At 42.6% G+C, this 17,882-nt stretch overlaps 1 protein-coding gene across 3 annotated transcripts in view; it reads right to left on the minus strand.

Annotated features, from left to right (window-relative positions):
• Positions 1–17,882, minus strand: part of MAP3K13 (mitogen-activated protein kinase kinase kinase 13) — a 75,588-nt gene that overhangs the window by 31,846 nt on the left and 25,860 nt on the right. Inside the window, exon 3 of one of the 3 annotated variants that reach the window (XM_063166684.1) lies at positions 14,516–14,661. The exons of 1 other annotated variant lie outside the window; for it this stretch is intronic. The gene's annotated coding sequence lies outside the window, so the exon portion shown is untranslated. Of the gene's footprint in view, positions 1–5,906; positions 5,977–14,515; positions 14,662–17,882 lie in introns of those variants that run through there. One more of the 3 variants, XM_063166685.1, reaches the window with a different exon arrangement.

The raw sequence follows: 17,882 nt of genomic DNA on the forward strand, positions 1-17,882 counted from the left end.
TCTTCATTTTGCATGCCTTTAATTCTTTCTTTCTTGGAACAGCCAGTTGTTCACTGCTTCAGTGGCACCTGAACATATTATCTCTTTAATTCCAGCTGTGATTTTACAAATTATCCCATCCTCCACTACAACATCCTTTCTCAAGTCTAACAATTCTCACTTGACCTTCTCACTCTCCATGTGAAACTTAGAACGTAGAATCACAGAATAGTTTGGGTTGAAAAAAGCCACAAAACCTTAAAATTCATGGGCAGGGACACCTTCCACTAACCCAGGTTGTTCCAAGCCCCATCCAATCTGGCCTTGAACATTTCCAGCAATGGGGCAGCTTCTCTGGGGAGTTGAGGAAGTCAGACCACAGCCAGGATTCCCAAAAAGGACAGAATGCCACAGAAATGCACAAAGGCACAATGATCATTTTGGCTTCTCAGGATGCTGAGCTAACCTCCATGAGTCTCTTACTACTCAGATCTCATTATTGAGCAGAAAAAAACTATGTCAGAGCCTAATTCTGACTGTTAAGACTGAATTGTGTTTAATCAACACTAAATTGAACTGGTATTTTATCACCAAAGTTCACTGGAGCCTTCCACTACTGCCTGCAGGTGGCCTCCATAGTTATTACCCTCAACACCTTCCTTGTGAAGTCTCACAGCCTAAACAGAATATTCCTAAAATATCTGGATAAGGGAAGAAAAGGTGGGAAGAGTATGAGTAGTTCCATCTCCAAAGCAGAGAAGAATGTTTCAACATTACCATCCTTTTATCCCTACTCTTATTCCCTATCATTTAACCAGTAATCTGTCTGCCAGCCTGGTGTCTCAGTTATTTAATAGCTGTTTAGCCTCTTTAAGAGCCTCTGCTAAGTATTCCTGCCAAAATCCCAACAGATTGTATCAACCAGATCCCCCTTCCCACCATGCTCCTGTCTCCTCCAAAGATATTTAATAGATTTCCAAAGCAGACTTCACCTTAAAAGAACTGGTGACTCTTATCCCCACATGCTATGTGTGCATCTGCCCTGGCTCTCAGCATAGGAATTAATTTCTACCTCCAGCACCATGCAACAAATGTTTCACTAGAACCTCCTTCAGCATAAGGTCACAAATCTGTGGGGGGTGCTGCAGCAGTGCTTGATTTGGAAAGAGAAATCAAGCATCCATTTCTTTTATTTTTTCACAAGGAATTAAAAAAAAAAAAAAGAAGCAATAAAAATTCATCTTGGTGAGGGAGAGACCCAAAGAGCCCATCCAGGCTCCTGTGAGTGCAGGGAGAGCTCTCAGGGGCAGGGAGAGCATGTCCTGCTCCACCTGGCAGCGCTGCCAGCGCCGGCTGGGAAATAAGCACCTTACGTAACGGCGTATTTTCAGCACTACACACAGAAATGCTGCCTCTACCCTGCAGAAGGTATTTTTGGATCTGCTAAAATGCTACTGTGTTCTTCCAGGGCTTTGCATTCTTCTGCTCAGAAATTGCATAATCTGATGCCATAGGAAATAAGTGGTGTTGCATAATGACTCTGGTATTGGCTGCAGGGACCAGGGACTGCCCGTTCCTGCTGGAGAGCAGCCCTGCTCTGAGCCCAGGTGCTTGGGGAGAAAGGGGAACCCACAGCCACCTGCCCCTGGGGAGCAGGGGAGCACAGCAAGGACCTTGCAGTTACCTCACAAAAATCAGGGTAACTAATGCCCCCAATTGCTCTTTGCTCCCCTCCCCGTGGCTGCTGCATGTTGTGAGCTGTGTGCACACAGGGAACACCACCAGCCCCACACACAATCTCACTACAGACACAATCCACCACAGGCCCATCAAAAACACTGCAAAGCATTCAGCTAGGATAAAGACAGAATAAATGCTGATCAGCCTTTTATACTATGGAATTACTACTGAAACCTGTCTCAGACTAAAATGTAGAAATGACCTTAAGTTGCACTCTTCTCTTTCACCTTTCTAGCTGTCTCCATAGTAGGAAACAACTTTTCAAACCCAGTCACAGGCTTCAGGCTCTGTTCTTCAGGCTCCTCATCCTTCCCAGTTCTGTACTTTTACCTCATTGACAATCCCCATGCTATTATTGATCCATACATTATTATATTACTATATAATTACTACATGTTGTCATACTACTATATCATTACTATATGTTATTATACTACTATTACTATGCAACAACAATAGATTTAAGGATTCAAACTGAAATATTTTACAGCAGCAAACACCAGTAAAACTTCCAGTTTAGTTCACAGAGGCCTTACAGCCCCACATTTCCATGTTAAGGCACTAAATGTTCCAGCCTTACCAACACACAATATCTTGGAACTTCCCCCCCTTACAGAACTGAAACACCCTATTTTCCTTCAAAGAGTAGCATTAAAATTAATTAATGTCTGAAAGATCTTTGAGGATGAAGATCAATATCACAGTGCTGCTTTCAGGAATCCAGTGAATGAATCAAAGTCTCACTTTAATTCACGTGAGGTGTCAGACTGGTCTCAGGTAAACTCGCTCACTCCCACGCTTGTTTTTATTTTTATAGTAGATATGAATTATTCAGCATTTGTAAAGCACATTCAACATGTAAATGCTACTCACACAAACTTCTCAGTACTAAGAGCTTATGTGCTTCACACCCTAAACTCAACAGCTCTCCATGAAAGTACAACAATTCCTGGGGTAGGTGCAGTGCTCTGGCCCTGCCACCCCACACCAGGTCCATGCGTGGGTGTACCTGCTGGGAAGGGGAAGGACACCTGAAATCCAGCTGGCAGATCTGGGAAGGGAAATGACAGCAGTACTGAGTTGTATTTAGCAAGCACCATACACAGCAAAGAGGATTACTCCTCGACAGAGGCAGCACAATGCCCTGCTCAGGAGCCTCTGGTAAGCCTGTATTAGTGACAGCGCAGGGTTAGAGGTGTGAGCCTGCTCCACTACAGCTCTGTGTGCTGGTAACACACAAACAACACTGACCCGGGGCTGCTCCTGAGGCTGGCACAGCTCCTGCCACCCAGCCCTGCAGGGACCAGCACTCAGGCATCCCAGCTGGGCCACTCTTGGGCTGCAGCTGACGGCTCAACAGCTGAGGACCTCCTCAGGCCCAGGATGGTGAGGCTGAACTTCCCGTGTTTCAGCAGGAGAGTCACAGCTGTACAGCCACATTACTGATTTGGGTGTCCTCCAGAAGACACAGAGATGGGGGACAGGACAAGCATCCCTGGAATGAACAGAATGTCTGCACAGAGACCTCCATTCCTTCAGCCCACCAGCCTCTCACCCCTGCCAGGACTTTCTCCTTCCTTCCCTTCCAGCACCTCGGTGCTGTGTTACCAACAACTCCAGAGGGAACAGCACCAACAATCACAACTTCACCAGAGGGTTATAAATCACAGACTTTACACAGACAAATCTGCTCTTCCTCCTGGCCTACACCCAACTGTTGCCAAAGCCTTTGAAGCCCCTCCAACCACCAACTTCTCAGCTGAAGCTGCAGCAGGGAGAGAGCACAAAGGTCAAAGCACACACTGAGTATTTACAAGGGTAGGAGTAACTACACACAGAGCTGCTGCTCCTGTAACTACACATACAGCTGCCAGCCTGGTATTCAGCCCTAAGTGGTTGGTGTTTGGGTGAAATATTTACCCCCCACTACCCAGGAGATGAGACTGATTTGCTGCAATGACACAAAACAGGAGCCTACAAAAGCCTCTGCATGGGATGTATTTCTGCCAAGGAGGGATAAAAGACAAAGTCCCATAAGCTGGACAGGGCTTGGTGAAGTGCCAGACTCCTGAGAGCTTCAGAGGTAGCACTTGCCTTAGTTGACTCATTTGGATTCAGTTCTGGCTGAGAACTCACTGGAAGTTGTACAAGGAGTGAACCTCCTGCTGCCTTCCTCCACTGGGATCTCAGGTCAGAGCTTGGCTAAAGGGCTCCATGCACCTTCCCCTGCCTGCCCTGGCCCCAAGGACCAGAGCTGAAGGGCAACCAGCACTGATTTAAAATCTGCTCACACATGCCATGCCAGATTTCTTTTATTTTTATTTAAAAAAAAATAAAATTACAACTCTGCCATCTTGAGAAGCCCAACTCTTGAAAATCCACTCCCCACATCTCAACTAGAGACAGCCTGGAACAGGTACCAGGCAGGAACAACTCAATCCTAATTAGCCATCTCACATTTGCTATAAAAAAAGTCCTGAGAAAACAGGAAATTCTTAAAACTTTTCTTATTCTGCCACTGCTTAGAGCAGACCCATGCTTAAATAACTCCTAATTGTGAAAGGTCTTACCTAGGGAGAGATTTTCAAATAAACCATTACTCAATTTTCTGATCCACTGGAGATAAGCAACTCACCTAGTCTTTACAATAGGAGATGAAAAAGGGAGGTTGAAAATGCAACCAAAAAGCCCCCAAACATGATTAAACCCAAGTTCACCTATAGCTGGGGCACAGTGGGAGTCTCTACCATTTATTCTGTGCTAGAAGTTACTTGCTAATTCCAGGCACAAGGGTCAAAATGAATGCCAGCTATAAATTTAACTATCAGGCAGCAGGGGACAAAGACAAATCTGAATGACAGGACCATTCCAGATCAAAGACTCAGACAGGAGGCCCCAAAGACAGAAAACAAAACTGGTGTTAGAGCAAAACAAACAAACAAACAAAACCTCCACTACATCAAAATCTGGATTTATTTGTGTTTCTCAGCAGAAGGCTGTCACAGACAGAGAGTTCAAAGGGCTGCCTCTCTCTAGAAACAAAACCCGTACACATTCATTCAGGAGCACAACAAAAAGGGTAGTGACAAAAACTTTTAAACCCATGACAACTCTACCCTCCCCATTCTAGGGTATCCCAAGGTGTCTGTGGCTACCCACACAACAGGTACTGTGGAAAGGGCCCACATTTCCAGCCAGACTGACTGCATCTCTCTCCTTTCAAACATTTTCATGTTTTCTCCCTCAAAATTATTGATCCAAATACATTCCTTCATCTTCTTCTACTGAACAGATTGCCTACTGCTAAAATCAGTATATCCAAACACATGGGCCTGATGTCATCTTTCTCCAGATCTACTTAAAATATCCCATTTTTCATTTACTTAAGGGAGACATGTGGTTTGATATGATTAAGCTACTGCAGCACCTAAACCACCCCCCAAAACAAAAATAAAGAGGAGCTCTTCTTTTCATTGGGAGAAAACATGACATCATGCCCATTCAGGTGAGCAGGAATATGACAAATCTTGCCCCAGTGAACAGTATCGTTAACTGCAAAGGTACTCCCAGCTCCCTCATTTATTAGGAAAATGAGGGGTGAAAATTGTGTTCAGCACATCAGAGACAGCTCAAACTGCTATTTTCAATAATACAGGAGCAAATTCCTACCCAGCTGATTGAAAGAAAAACACACCTCCTTCGTCTCAGAAATAAAATTTAATTATTTAACACTGTAAAACACAAGAGGAATTGTCTGATTAGCCCACAAGGAAAAAAAAATTACAATTCCCAAAAAGGCAAAAATTACAATTCTGCCTCTTTACACTATCTAGTAATTCTTAAGTCATTGGATATAAATGGAATATACAGGCATTCTCCATTGCCATTCCCTTCCCCTTTAAAAGGGGGGCACAAGAAGATAACGTGCAAAATTGCAAGTGAAAAATGTCCAGCACACCGACAGGCAAAGGCCAGGCCAGCTCTCAGATTCATATGCAGTGATGGATAAATTAAGGTTTCACGTTTCCTCTTCCCTTTCTCAGCATCATTTTTTAATCCCTTTCCCATCACAAATGCAACATCCATCTGTCCTTCCGAAATAAATGGCGAGAGGGGAACGCTGACCATGAAACACCACACACAAACACACACCCCTCACAGAAACACACTTCCCCCTAAATACTCACAAGGATGAAGATTTCCTATGTGATGCTCCATTTTCTTGTTTTAAAAAGATGGAAGGCAAAAAAAAAAAAAAAAAAAAAGGCAAAAAAAAAAGGCAAAAAAAAAAAAAAAAAGGAAGTGTTGCAAAATAAAAGGAAATTCCACCCACACAATCCTGCAGCCTGCTGCAAAGAAGCACCGAGCGTGCTGACGTCACGGATTCATGAATGGATGGAAACGGGGCTGGATGGAGCCCGGCGGGGCTGCGCGGCCGCCAGTCCCCGCCCGCCCCGGGCTCCGCCGCCAGAGCCCCCGAGCGGCGCCGCTCCGGTAACAGCAGCGGCGGCTCCGGGAACAGCCGGCGGCCGCGGGAACAGCGCGCCCGGCCAGCGGGCAAGGAGCGCGTCGCCGCCCCGGCTTCTCACGGCATTACAAACCGCGCGTATTATTGTTAAAATAACTAAATATAAACGCGGACCGGGAGGAAGGAGCGGGGAGAACAATAGGAGGCTTGTGTTTGATTAGCGATGCAAATGCACCGGTAAAATAAAAATAGGAGTATTAACAAAATCCCACATTCGGCTCCAGTCAAACATTGCCGGCAGCGGGGGGACAAGCTCATAACCCCGGTAAGGTCCGGGAACAAAGATCCGAGCAGGCAGTTTCACTCGGGCTATGTAAGGCACGGTGGGCACATCACCCAACCATTTCCACCCCTGTGCCAGTCCCAAACCAGTGGGATACACTTCAATGGATGCAGAACATCCAAATCTTTGGCAGAGTCCTGCTAACCACCTGCCAGAACAGCTGTGCTTCACCTGGATGTGGACAGGGAAGGAGCACAAGTTCTGCCAATCCCAGTACCAATCCCAAGACAGTGGAATACAATTCACTGTGCAGACCAGATCAGCAGAGAACACCCAAATCTTTGGCAGAGTCCTGCTAACCACCTGCCAGAACAGCTGTGCTTCACCTGGATGTGGACAGGGAAGGAGCACAAGTTCTGCCAATCCCAGTGCCAATCCCAAACCAGGGGGATACACTTCACTGTGCAGAACATCCAAATCTTTGGCAGAGTCCTGGTAACCACCTGGAAGAGCAGCTGTGCTTCACCTGGATGTGGACAGGGAAGGAGCACAAGTTCTGCCTTCTTTTTGTACCTTTGGAGCATGAGGGAAGGAATGGAGGGATGAGCATGACAAGGAGTGAAGATCAAAGTTTGAAGGATAACCTGGGCTGCAAGCTCTGCAATTATACCATCTCAGGGTTGACCAGAATTCATCAATTTGGCCTCAAACTCCTTCTGAACAATTTGCAGCCTCAAAATTATTAAGAGACAGAATTTCCATATTTTCACCACACCTTTTCCTAGCCAGTAGGAAGCCATTATGCCAAAACAGGGTGTCCCAAAACTTACTCTGGTGGAGCACATCTGACAAGAATGTCTGAGACAATCCTACCTTTCCTTATGGAAAATGGGTAACATCCCAAAATTAATCAGGACTGGATGTAACAACACCACAGATCCGGGATGAAAAACCAAGGATTTTGTGCCTACTTGATCTCATGTGAACAGCAATACTGGCATCCACTTCTGCAGAGGAAGGAGGAGGGCTTGGATTTTGGACTGTGGTTTCTGAATTAAGATTTATAAATCTGGCTAGGGAAAATGAAAAGGAATGCAAATTTCTTATTACCTACTTTCAAAGATCAAAGAAATCACAAATTCAGTTTTGCTTTAGAAATATCTCTTCTTTAAGAGCTAAAAGTCACCAAAGCACAAGATTTCTGCCCAGACAACATCACTGCTGCAGCCTGAGCACTCCTGTGCCCAAGGGGAAGCAGGAGTGGAGGGACAGAGAGAGATATCTCTTCTCCAAAGGGATCACTTTGTGCCCCATTTCAAATCCCAGCTGCACCTGCTGTGCCTCCCTGCCTTGCCCTCCAGAGCCCAGCACTCAGCTTTCCACCACCAAGAGATGGAGACAGCTTCCAGATCTCCCGGGCATTTTCAAAACAGACAAAAACATTCATTTACTTCCTTACCCTAAAGGGATCAATTCAGGAACTAGAAGGGGGAGTAGAGTAGCACATGCAAGAAGTGGAAGAAAAAGAGAAATATTGCTACAGAATAAGAAAAGTCAGAATAAAAATAAAAGGAAATAATTTTCAGAGGTTTCCAAGGGTTAATTGCAGTGATATTTACAAAAAAAAAAAAAAAATGCAGCAGAGAAAATAAGTGGGAACAAAACCCCAGGAGGACTCCAGGAGAAGAAAAGAGCTTGTGCATAGCATTTCATATTTTTTTGCCCATGGTGGCTTGGTTCAGTATCCCAACACATGATTTCATCTATGCCTCAAGGGCTCAGGTTAAAATTTTTAAACACAAGATCCTGAACTTAATACAAAGTAATACCTTAAATCATTGTGAAACAGAAAACCAACCCACATTGTCCTAAAATTGATGGCTGCTACACAATTATGTTGTGTTGCAACCAGGTAAGTATTTTCATAGCACACATTACACAGCTCCTTTGATCAGTAACTTAGTTGATCAATATTAAGAAAGAGAAATTCTTCTCCTTCCTCTCACTCAGACAAAATCATTGGTAAATGCAGGGAACTCAAGTATCAGGTGCCAAATATAATTTGGCTCAGTATTGATGTCAAAACAGAGGAAAAAAATGTACTACATACAACAAGGGTATAAGATACTAAAAATCCACAGTTCTTAAGGGACCACAATAGTGCCAGTGAAAAGCTGACAGACAACAAGATTTCTGAAAGGAATTATGGGCAACCAAGTAACTAGACCAGGAGGAGAAATAACAGGCTAAACTGATGGCAATGGGTGCAAAAAGAAAGCTAAAAGTATTTTTAAAAACTAACTAGTTCACTATATTTGAAAAATACAAGATAATTAAGTATTTCCAAGCCAATTAATAACTAATAGGAACATTATACAGCATCTGCTAGGCATAACATTTCTAGTTGGCACAGTAAATTTTATAAATATAAATTTAAAATATATTTTAATTTTTTTTTAATGTAATATACCTATTCATTTGAGCTCAGGCCTAAAATAATCATATAACAAGTTCTCCAATCCCGTGACCTTCAATTTAATAAATTGGTGAACAACTAAAATTGCAGAAGACTGAAATACCAATATTATGCCAATACTCAAAAATAGCATACGTTGTTATTTGTAGGCCTTGGCGAGTCGGGAAGAAATCCTAAGCCAACCTTTGACAAGGAAGGATGGTTCTGCTGCCCTGGACCAAGGGCTGAGTTATCCCAGGATCCTGCAAACCCAAAGCAAACACTCAGTGCTTCCTGTGGCATACTCCTCTGACAGCAGCAGAAAATTAGAAAAGAGATGGGAGTGACTCAAAGGTTAATTTCACAATTATGCAGCACTTAGGCTGTTAATAAACCTATTCAGCACACACTTGGAGGTACAGGAGGGACTGCTCTGGGAAAAGTTCCTACCTGGATGAATAAAGAAGTGAATGGAGACAGCAAATGATGCTCTATGAGACAAACGTTTGGTTGAACATTTGCATAGATCAGGTGGCATTTTATTGTCAAGTCCTAAACACCTGTGAAACCTTGAATCCACTCTTCCCAGCCCTAGACACACATCCCTTCTCTGAGTGTCCAGGAAGGAAGGAATCAGAATCACAGAATCAGATTCTTGTTTGTGCTCTCATTATGTCCAGACCTGATCTGGTGCAATTCACCTTCCTATTTTGTAAGGAGCAAAGCTTCTATTTCACATCCTTCCAAACTTGATGTTTACAGAGATTTATGACTGGACCCTATCTGATGCCTCATGCATTCCAGAACTATCAGTACATGAAACTGGAATATTGTGAAAAAATTGAAAAATTGAACATGCAACACACAGTACTACAGGCCAGTTTATTTTATTATTTTTCCTTTTTTTATAATTTTGTATCTCTCTTACACACTCAATAAGCAAATACAACACATTTGTATCAATGGTACTTTACTAAGACCAGAAATGAAATTTATGTATTTATCACTTAGGATTTTATCCAGAATGTGCCCAGACCTGGGACTTGAGAAGTCCTCCCTGCAGAGGCAGGTGAGCAAAACTGTAATTTGACAAGACCAGCACTGAGACCTGAGAAGCTTGACCAGAGGAAAAGAGAAAAAGCTCCACAATGGGACATGTGCAACATCCAGAGAAAGGTGAGCAGCACTTCCAGCCAGGAGCCCTGTTTGGAAAGGGAATTTGTTTACAACAGGACAGCCCTGGTGATTTCAGACCCTGTTCCTGAGTCACCACAGTCCAGAGCCCATAGCTGGGAAAGGAGTCCAAAATTAAGGGGTGAAACAAAGCTGGGGATAGGTTTTGGTGCCCAATTGCTCCTCCACAGGCAAAAGGGCTGTGCCCAGAACATGGCTCAGAGCCTCTCAGATCAGAAACTTGAGATCAGAAACTCTCTGAAGAGCAGCTTCAGTGAACCACCAAGAAATCTCTGGGTCTGCTTAAACACAAAGGCAGGGTGCTGGAAACAGGCACAGACTCACAGATCTGCAATACCCCCAGGGAGAGCTGCCCTTCTCGTAAGTGTGTCCCTAAAAGCTACTCAAGAAAACTCAGAGACACTTGTACCACCACTGCACAGTCTCCAGATCAAAGCACTACAACTGCTGCTACCCAAGAGTGAGGTTACTTACACAAAGCACCTTCCACACTGTTGCCTGGTGTGTTTTGAGTGAGCTCAGGATGGGTAGGAGCACACAACAACTACAAGGACTTCCTCTAACCTTGTATTGCCTTCAGCAACACTCCAGGAACCAAGAGTAAAGTAAAATAAAGACACTAAAGGTACTAAATGACAAGGCAAAAAGCACTATGTGTTTAGGAATGGGGTTAGTAAGGATCCCTTTTTAAGGAGTTTCTGAGTGGCTTCCTCTCCTCTTCCCAGGTGAGCCCTGCCTTTGCAGTTCCAGTCTGTGCAGTTTTAGGAGGAGACACAAGACTGTAATGTTCAGAACATGCACTGATGAGGCTGGGAAAGGTCAAAACACTACATTTGCAAACTACCTTCTTTTGAAGGATGGCAGCCCAGCTCCTGGGACATAAAGAGAAGCTCTGGAATTCCATCAGGAAGGAAAATGGTGCCACATAAGAGACATTACAGCTGCTGAAAGGGCCCCTAATGCAGCAAGTGAGCAACAGCCTCCCCAGATTGACAGTGGTGGTGGCCAGCTGAGCAGAGGCCATGAGAGAAAACCAGATCTCTTTATTCAGGGAAACAGGCACAAAATAACATCCCTCCCAGAGAACAGGCTGAAATCAAGTCTTCCATAATAATAATTAACTCTAATAGGGTTCCCAGCAGTGAGAAACACTGAAGAAAAGAATTTTAAAAATAAGTATTCATCAATAGCAGTTATAAGGGACACTTGTAAAGCCAGCTGAGCCTCTGTCACTTTTCCTCTGGCAGGTGAGGAACCTGCAAAGAGCAATGAGAGCTGACAATGAAGCCTCAGTATTAGTGTCACGTGGAAAGAAAAGTCCTATAATTTATGTTGTTGCCACATAAAGACATGCATAAATGGGAAGCTATTGCAGGGAGGAATTAATGAAACTGAAGAAGTGATTAAAAAATGCAGTCCAATTCCCCAAGGTCAAGTGTTGTTCAGAGAAAAAAAATCACCTGCATAAATATAGAAACAACTGCTGAGCAGCTGCACTGTAGATAAGGATTGGGGATGGAGAGAATCAGACTGAGCACAAATTATAAATATCCAGTTGTCACAAACAAGGCAACTTCTATCCATTGACAGGAATACAAATTCCTGATCCTCTCAGATTTGATGAAGCCTTGGGGAAAGTCCACTTTTGGGAAAGGCTTGCTGGGAATGTGAGAAACCACCCCAAGAGAATGACAAGCAAAGGCAGCCAGGTCACCAGGTGAGCTCTGAGAGATGGGGAGGTAACTCAGTGAGGTGGCTCAGTCTGGACAGGGTGAAATGAGAAGATAAGAATGAGATATGATATGTTTCTACTAAATGCACAAATAGTTTCTTCAAAGAAACATGGAAGTCCTGCTCCACACCTACAGTGACCAGGAAAAGCAATGGACTCAAAGTGCAGGAAGAAAAAAATACTTAGGTTGTAAGAAGAACTTTTCTAAATGGTAAACAGCCCCAGCCTAAGGAACTTGTTTCCTCTATTAGGAAGGAAACAAAAATCATTTCACAAAAGCTGTCCAGCAATAGTGATATTGCTTTGATGCAAAAGATCAAGATGAACTATTGGAACCTCTGAGGGATCTTCTCTGAAGATACTCAGGCACTGAAAGCTTTACAGAAACAGCAGAAGCTGAAAAATTCCTCTGATCTTTTGCAGTGCAAGGTCTCACCAAATTTCATCTTTCTTGTCCTTGCTATTGTTACACAACCCCTTCGAGGAGTAATATTCAGATTTTCTACCAAAAACCTACAAAAACTGCAGAAAGCCCATTAAGAAAGCAGAACTCAAGTCATGAGACTGCCACAATAAGGCTCTATATTTAGTACCAACAGTTTTCTCTGTAGTGCTGTGATAAAGTTTCTTTAAGAAGAGTGGATCAGCTCTATGTAAATATTCCCAAGGCAAACAAAACCTGCTCAGCATCTTCCTCCCAGACCTATGTCACTCATGAAGCTTTCAGTAGGTTTTGCCTTTTTTTATCTCCCTCCCAAGAGGCTTCTGCTCCCCAGTGCTCACTGCAGACCAGAAGAGTCCTCTTGATCTGTGTGAGGTATCAGAATGTAGAATTACTCAGTTCATGAGTTGTGACACCACTTTAAATAGCAGAATATGGGAGATTAGAATTCTGAACTTGTCAGCAGTGGGGTTTGGTCCTTATTTTCAACCACAACATTGGACACTGCAGTATTGATGGAGAAAGCACCCCAAAGGGATCACTGCAAAGTGCCCTGAGTATTTTCTGAATTAAATCACAGAACTGATCTTAAGGGACAAGCAAAAGTTAAACAGACTTCACCCAAGGGGCACATCAAACTTTGCCACTGTGCTAATACTCCTGCCCAAACCACCAGCTTTGTATTTGCCCATCCTGGGAAAAAGCAGCACCACATCAGTAAATTCAAGTCATGGCTAAGAGAGGCTGAGTGAGAGCCATGTTCAAAAGCACATCAGCTGAAGCATTAACCCTGGGACCCTCCAGAGCTTCACAGTGTGTTCTATAACCTCCAGTCCTCCATAAATGTCACAGTCCCCCTCAGGGCCAGACCTTCCATCCTCAAGCCTCCTCTACTCAGCACCACCACACAGAGCACTCCCACATGGAGTGCCTTGCCTATTAACCACAAAGAATCAGATCAATTAGAAGCAACTGATGAATTGTCACTGATGAAGCAAGGACAGAGTGGTTCAAGCAACTAATTGCTTTCACAGAGATGGAACCAGGTTCAAATCAAGGGAGAATTCAATTCTCCAGCAAAATACTTCACCTTAATTATAGCTCATAACAAGAGACAGCCAGAATCTAAATATATGGATGCTCTGCCTCTACAGCACCCACCACTCCTCACAGAATGGGTAAAAATTGACAGCTTTTATATTAAGAAACAAATCCCAAAATGTAGCTCCACCTCACATCTTCCTGCAATCCCACTCAGAGGTGGCTCAGGCACATCCTAAAATGATGTATTTGTAGCTTTCTCTGCATGAAGCATCTCCATACAATAAAGATCACACAAACGTAAAGATGTGTAGAACAAACCATTTTCAGTCTCCTCGAGTGAAACAACTACTTTTTTCTTGCATTACACAGATACCCAGCCACTAACTGAAGAAAACTCTAGATAATTTTATAGACAAGAAAAAAGGATTTTTCAAGCAGCATCTACAAAGAAACAAGCAACTATTTTTTACATATTCTTCTAAACTTAATTCTCCAAAGCTTACAGAGTTTTTATAGAATTAGCTCCTTTTCAGTTCTTCATACAGACAGATATATGTGGTTTGCTAACATACAAGTTTTACCACTTAATTTTTAATACATAAAATAGATGCAGTTAAACTAAAAAATTGCATATATGACACAGAATCAAGATTTTATATATTCCTAGGAATGGCAATATCCAAAATAAACCATGAATTTCTGCTTTTCTGGAACTTTGCTGGTGTCTCTATTCCAGCTACAACAGAGAATCTGAGAATCTGCATTCTCCAGTCAATCACTAGGGAAATACTATGAAAAAGTACTCATAAGAATGGAAAATAATGTGCTAAAGCTGTCCCCTCACAAAATCAATACACCTGAATTAATAGATTCAAATGCTTTCAGACTCCAAGTTATATTAGAAAAACGTAACCACTAACTTCACCTCCACCTATGCACCCACCCCTTTGGCACTTATCCCTTGCTGCTGGTCCCATGGGAGCTGGATCCCATCAGGTCTCTGCAGGTTCAGCAGGGAAATGGCTTTGGACACAACATAAAACAAGAAAGTGAACTCAGCTCATCCCTCTCTTAGAAAGGCAAGAGTATTTAGAATTTTAGGAGTGAGCACATTATCATTTGATATCTCTGAGTTTCTGACTGGTTACTACAATTTGAACATCAACAGCTGCCGGTACCTGATCATTGCTCCAGATGCACTGGAAGCCCATGTCCTCTTGGCTCACTGCACATGTGCCTCCTCTTCAAGTCACAGAAATCAAGCTGTCCTCAGAAGCTGCACCATGGGTAGCGTTTAGCACAGTCCAGCACTGAACTCTTCTCTCTGGAAAGAACAGGGAAGCTCAGAATCCTGCTGAAGTGCACTGAAAAAATGCTCCCAAGACCAAGCCAACACATCCCCGCAGCACATCGTGATGTTACGTGGCACATTCGAAGGCAGCAGAGAACATCCAAAATTAAGTATGCGCTTTCAAAAAGGAGCTGGGAGTAGAAAAATACCTCAGCATATTTAGTACATCCTTTCTTAGCACAGGCACACACTCTATAATCCTTTTATGGTACAATTTTAATCTAAATTAAGCAAGTAGCTCCAGTAAAAGAGCTCAGAGCTTTCCACGTTACAAAATTACATCAGGATTGGATTAGCCTGTAAAATAACATACATAAGGTAATCTATTAAGGATATTTTACACTAATTTTATACTCAAACTCCAAGCTATTTGTTTTCCTAATTTTAAGCAAATTTCAGGAAAAGCATAACTTACTTCAGTCCTCCTACGTACATACAACTCAAAATATCATTATTCCTGTTACTACCAGAACCATGCAAGGAGAGAGACAACAACTACTGAGACTCCCAGTCCTGAGCCCACTGCACTTTTTCCACCCCCACACCCCTCTCCCCAAATTTAACAGGCTGCAAGACTTAGCCCAGCTCTACTTAAAATTGAAGATAAATCAACACCTTGAAATTACAGAACTTTAATGTAAACAAGAAACTACCTGGTATTAAAAGAGTTTCTCTCTACCCACACATATGGTTTTCCTTATATCCTTCAGCAACCTTCAGACACAACCAAGCTACTACAACGCTGAGCAAGAGGGTTAGAAATACCAGCACAGTCTCCTGCCAGAATTAAAAGACTTTAGGCAAAAAAAAAAATCCATGTGGCACCACCTGCCTCATGTTCTGCACCACAATTCAGCTGGTCTCAAGGCCATCCCCAATGTTTGGAAAGTTCAGCACATTTCTAATTTTTTTCTGAAGAGCAAAGGCCAATTTTATTTGAGAAAAATACTAAGTTTTGTCATTGCTGTCATTTCATTTTATATCTCTCCTTATCTTAGCTGGTTTGCCACAAAAAACAGGACAAGTAATTCCATATTCCCAATAAGGAAAAGCTTGTGAGGTCTGGGTTAGGCTACATTCACAGGAGGATGATGATATAACAATATTCTTGCACAGGAAAGTATCAATTTGCAGCCTCTGTGCCCCATACCAGGCCTGCATTAACTATTTTAATTACAGAACAATTTCAAAATGAAACCTACAGTAAGCACACATGTATCTTAACAGTTTTATCAGATAAACTTTAGAGTTTATACTTTATGAATTAAAAATGTAAATATTTGCCTTTATTCATAAGAAAATTATGTGGTTCTACTAAATCAATGAAAAAAGCCTCAAAAGCCAGTAATTATAATTTTCCCCACCATTTTAAGACAGGAAATGGTACGTGTAAGTACAAGGTTTATTTTCCCACCATTTTAAGACAGGAAATGGTACATGTAAGTACAAGGTTTATTTTCTTGCTTAAGAAAACAAATACTGTAAGCAATACTACAGATGAAACAATAATAAGATTGAAAGAATCAAAATCACACACAACAGGAAAAAATACATTGGGATACCTTATCCTTGTAAACACAAATCATATACATGTATAGGAGACAGCAGAGAAAATCGGAGAGATGTTCATAAAAAACACGAGACACCAGATGCCCAAAGTTGGCCAAATGCCACTGGAATAAATTACTGCATTTCACATGGAAAAAAAATACAGGTTTTAAGGACAGGTTTGAAACCACCATTTATCATGGGCAGCCAAGGTGGGAATGGTCAGTGCCTAAATGGGAAGGGACTTGTGGGGCTGGAGGACTTTCAGCACCAGACAAGTTCAGCTCTTCCTGCAGTCCCATTTACCACCATCTTTTATAGCCTTGGACTGGCTTTCAGCACTTGCTTCCCACATCCAACCTGAAAGATTTCATGCCTCCACAATCCAGTCCAGAAGCAGCATGGTGTGTGGCAGCCTCAAGCTCTTAAGGATGCATAAAAGCACTTACTCACTGTGTAAAAACTGTGAGTAAGTGAACAGGAGAGACCCAAAAGCCAAAGGTGTGCAATACAGAAACCACCCCTGCTGGGAACAGGGGTACAAACATACCTGCTGATTGAATTTTCTTTTTCTCCTTTAACATAATCATTGAGGACCCAAAGAATTCTTTCAATCTAGTATTTCTCATCCTACCAAAATACCAGCAGAATTCCAAGTATCTGGATTCAAGTGCAAACCCCTGCAGATGGATTTTTGTTTAACAAACTGAACAAACACAACATTATTTGCTTCGAAATTCTTCTACTTGTGATGAAAGCCGAGCTGTGCTGAAATCAATAGGACTGTTGGCATTGTTTTCCACTGAGCTGGAATTTCATTTCCTGTACCCCACTTCAGATCTGCTAAAAACCACTAGAACAGAGTTTTGACCTTTCACAACAACATCTACAGCTCAAAATAAAGCGTTTTGTGCAAAATAAATACTCGCAGGGCAGGTTACGTAAACAGCATGAAAGCAGCAGCTGTGGCTGCTTCCTTCAGAGAGAAAACTTTGCCCCCAGCCTGGCTGCTCTGGATTAATGATGTTCCTGTTCCACACCATGGCTCTGAAGCCTTGGGAAGTCCCTATCCCAACCCAGTAAAGTGGAAAGGTTTGTTATTTTAACTGTTAGCTGATAACAGCTTATCAGCAAGTTTTCAAAGGTTAAGCTCAACACACACCATGGCAAAAGTGCAAGGAAAGGACAAGGGAAATGTTGAATTAGTGCTCCCTCTCCTCCTGCAGCAAGGGACAGAACTCTCTCATACCCCACGTCCTGCAGCAGTGCCAGCAAAGAAACTTGAACCAAAGCTCCTGCTTGCACTGAAAACATCTGAGAACCCAACAAAAGTGCCTTCTTTCAAAGGAGGAGCTTGCTTTGCCTGCTGCATTCCCACTGGCTGCCATGTGGGAAAAGCGAACCAAAATCTTTAAATTTGGTCCTTAAATACAAGGCAGTTTTATTACTGCTGCCAAATTTATCACTGACACCAAGCTCCATGACAACTCACTGGAAAACAAAAACAAAACAAAATCTTCAATTTAGGGCATGCTATGATTTTTATTTCCATCCCAATCATGTTACTGAACTATAAAGGGCTGATGCAACCTTAAACCAGAAAAAAAAAAGCACCCAGTTACAGACTCATTACTAATTCATCCTGG

Source organism: Melospiza melodia, chromosome 12 (genome assembly GCF_035770615.1).
Source record: "Melospiza melodia melodia isolate bMelMel2 chromosome 12, bMelMel2.pri, whole genome shotgun sequence".
NCBI lineage: Eukaryota > Metazoa > Chordata > Aves > Passeriformes > Passerellidae > Melospiza > Melospiza melodia.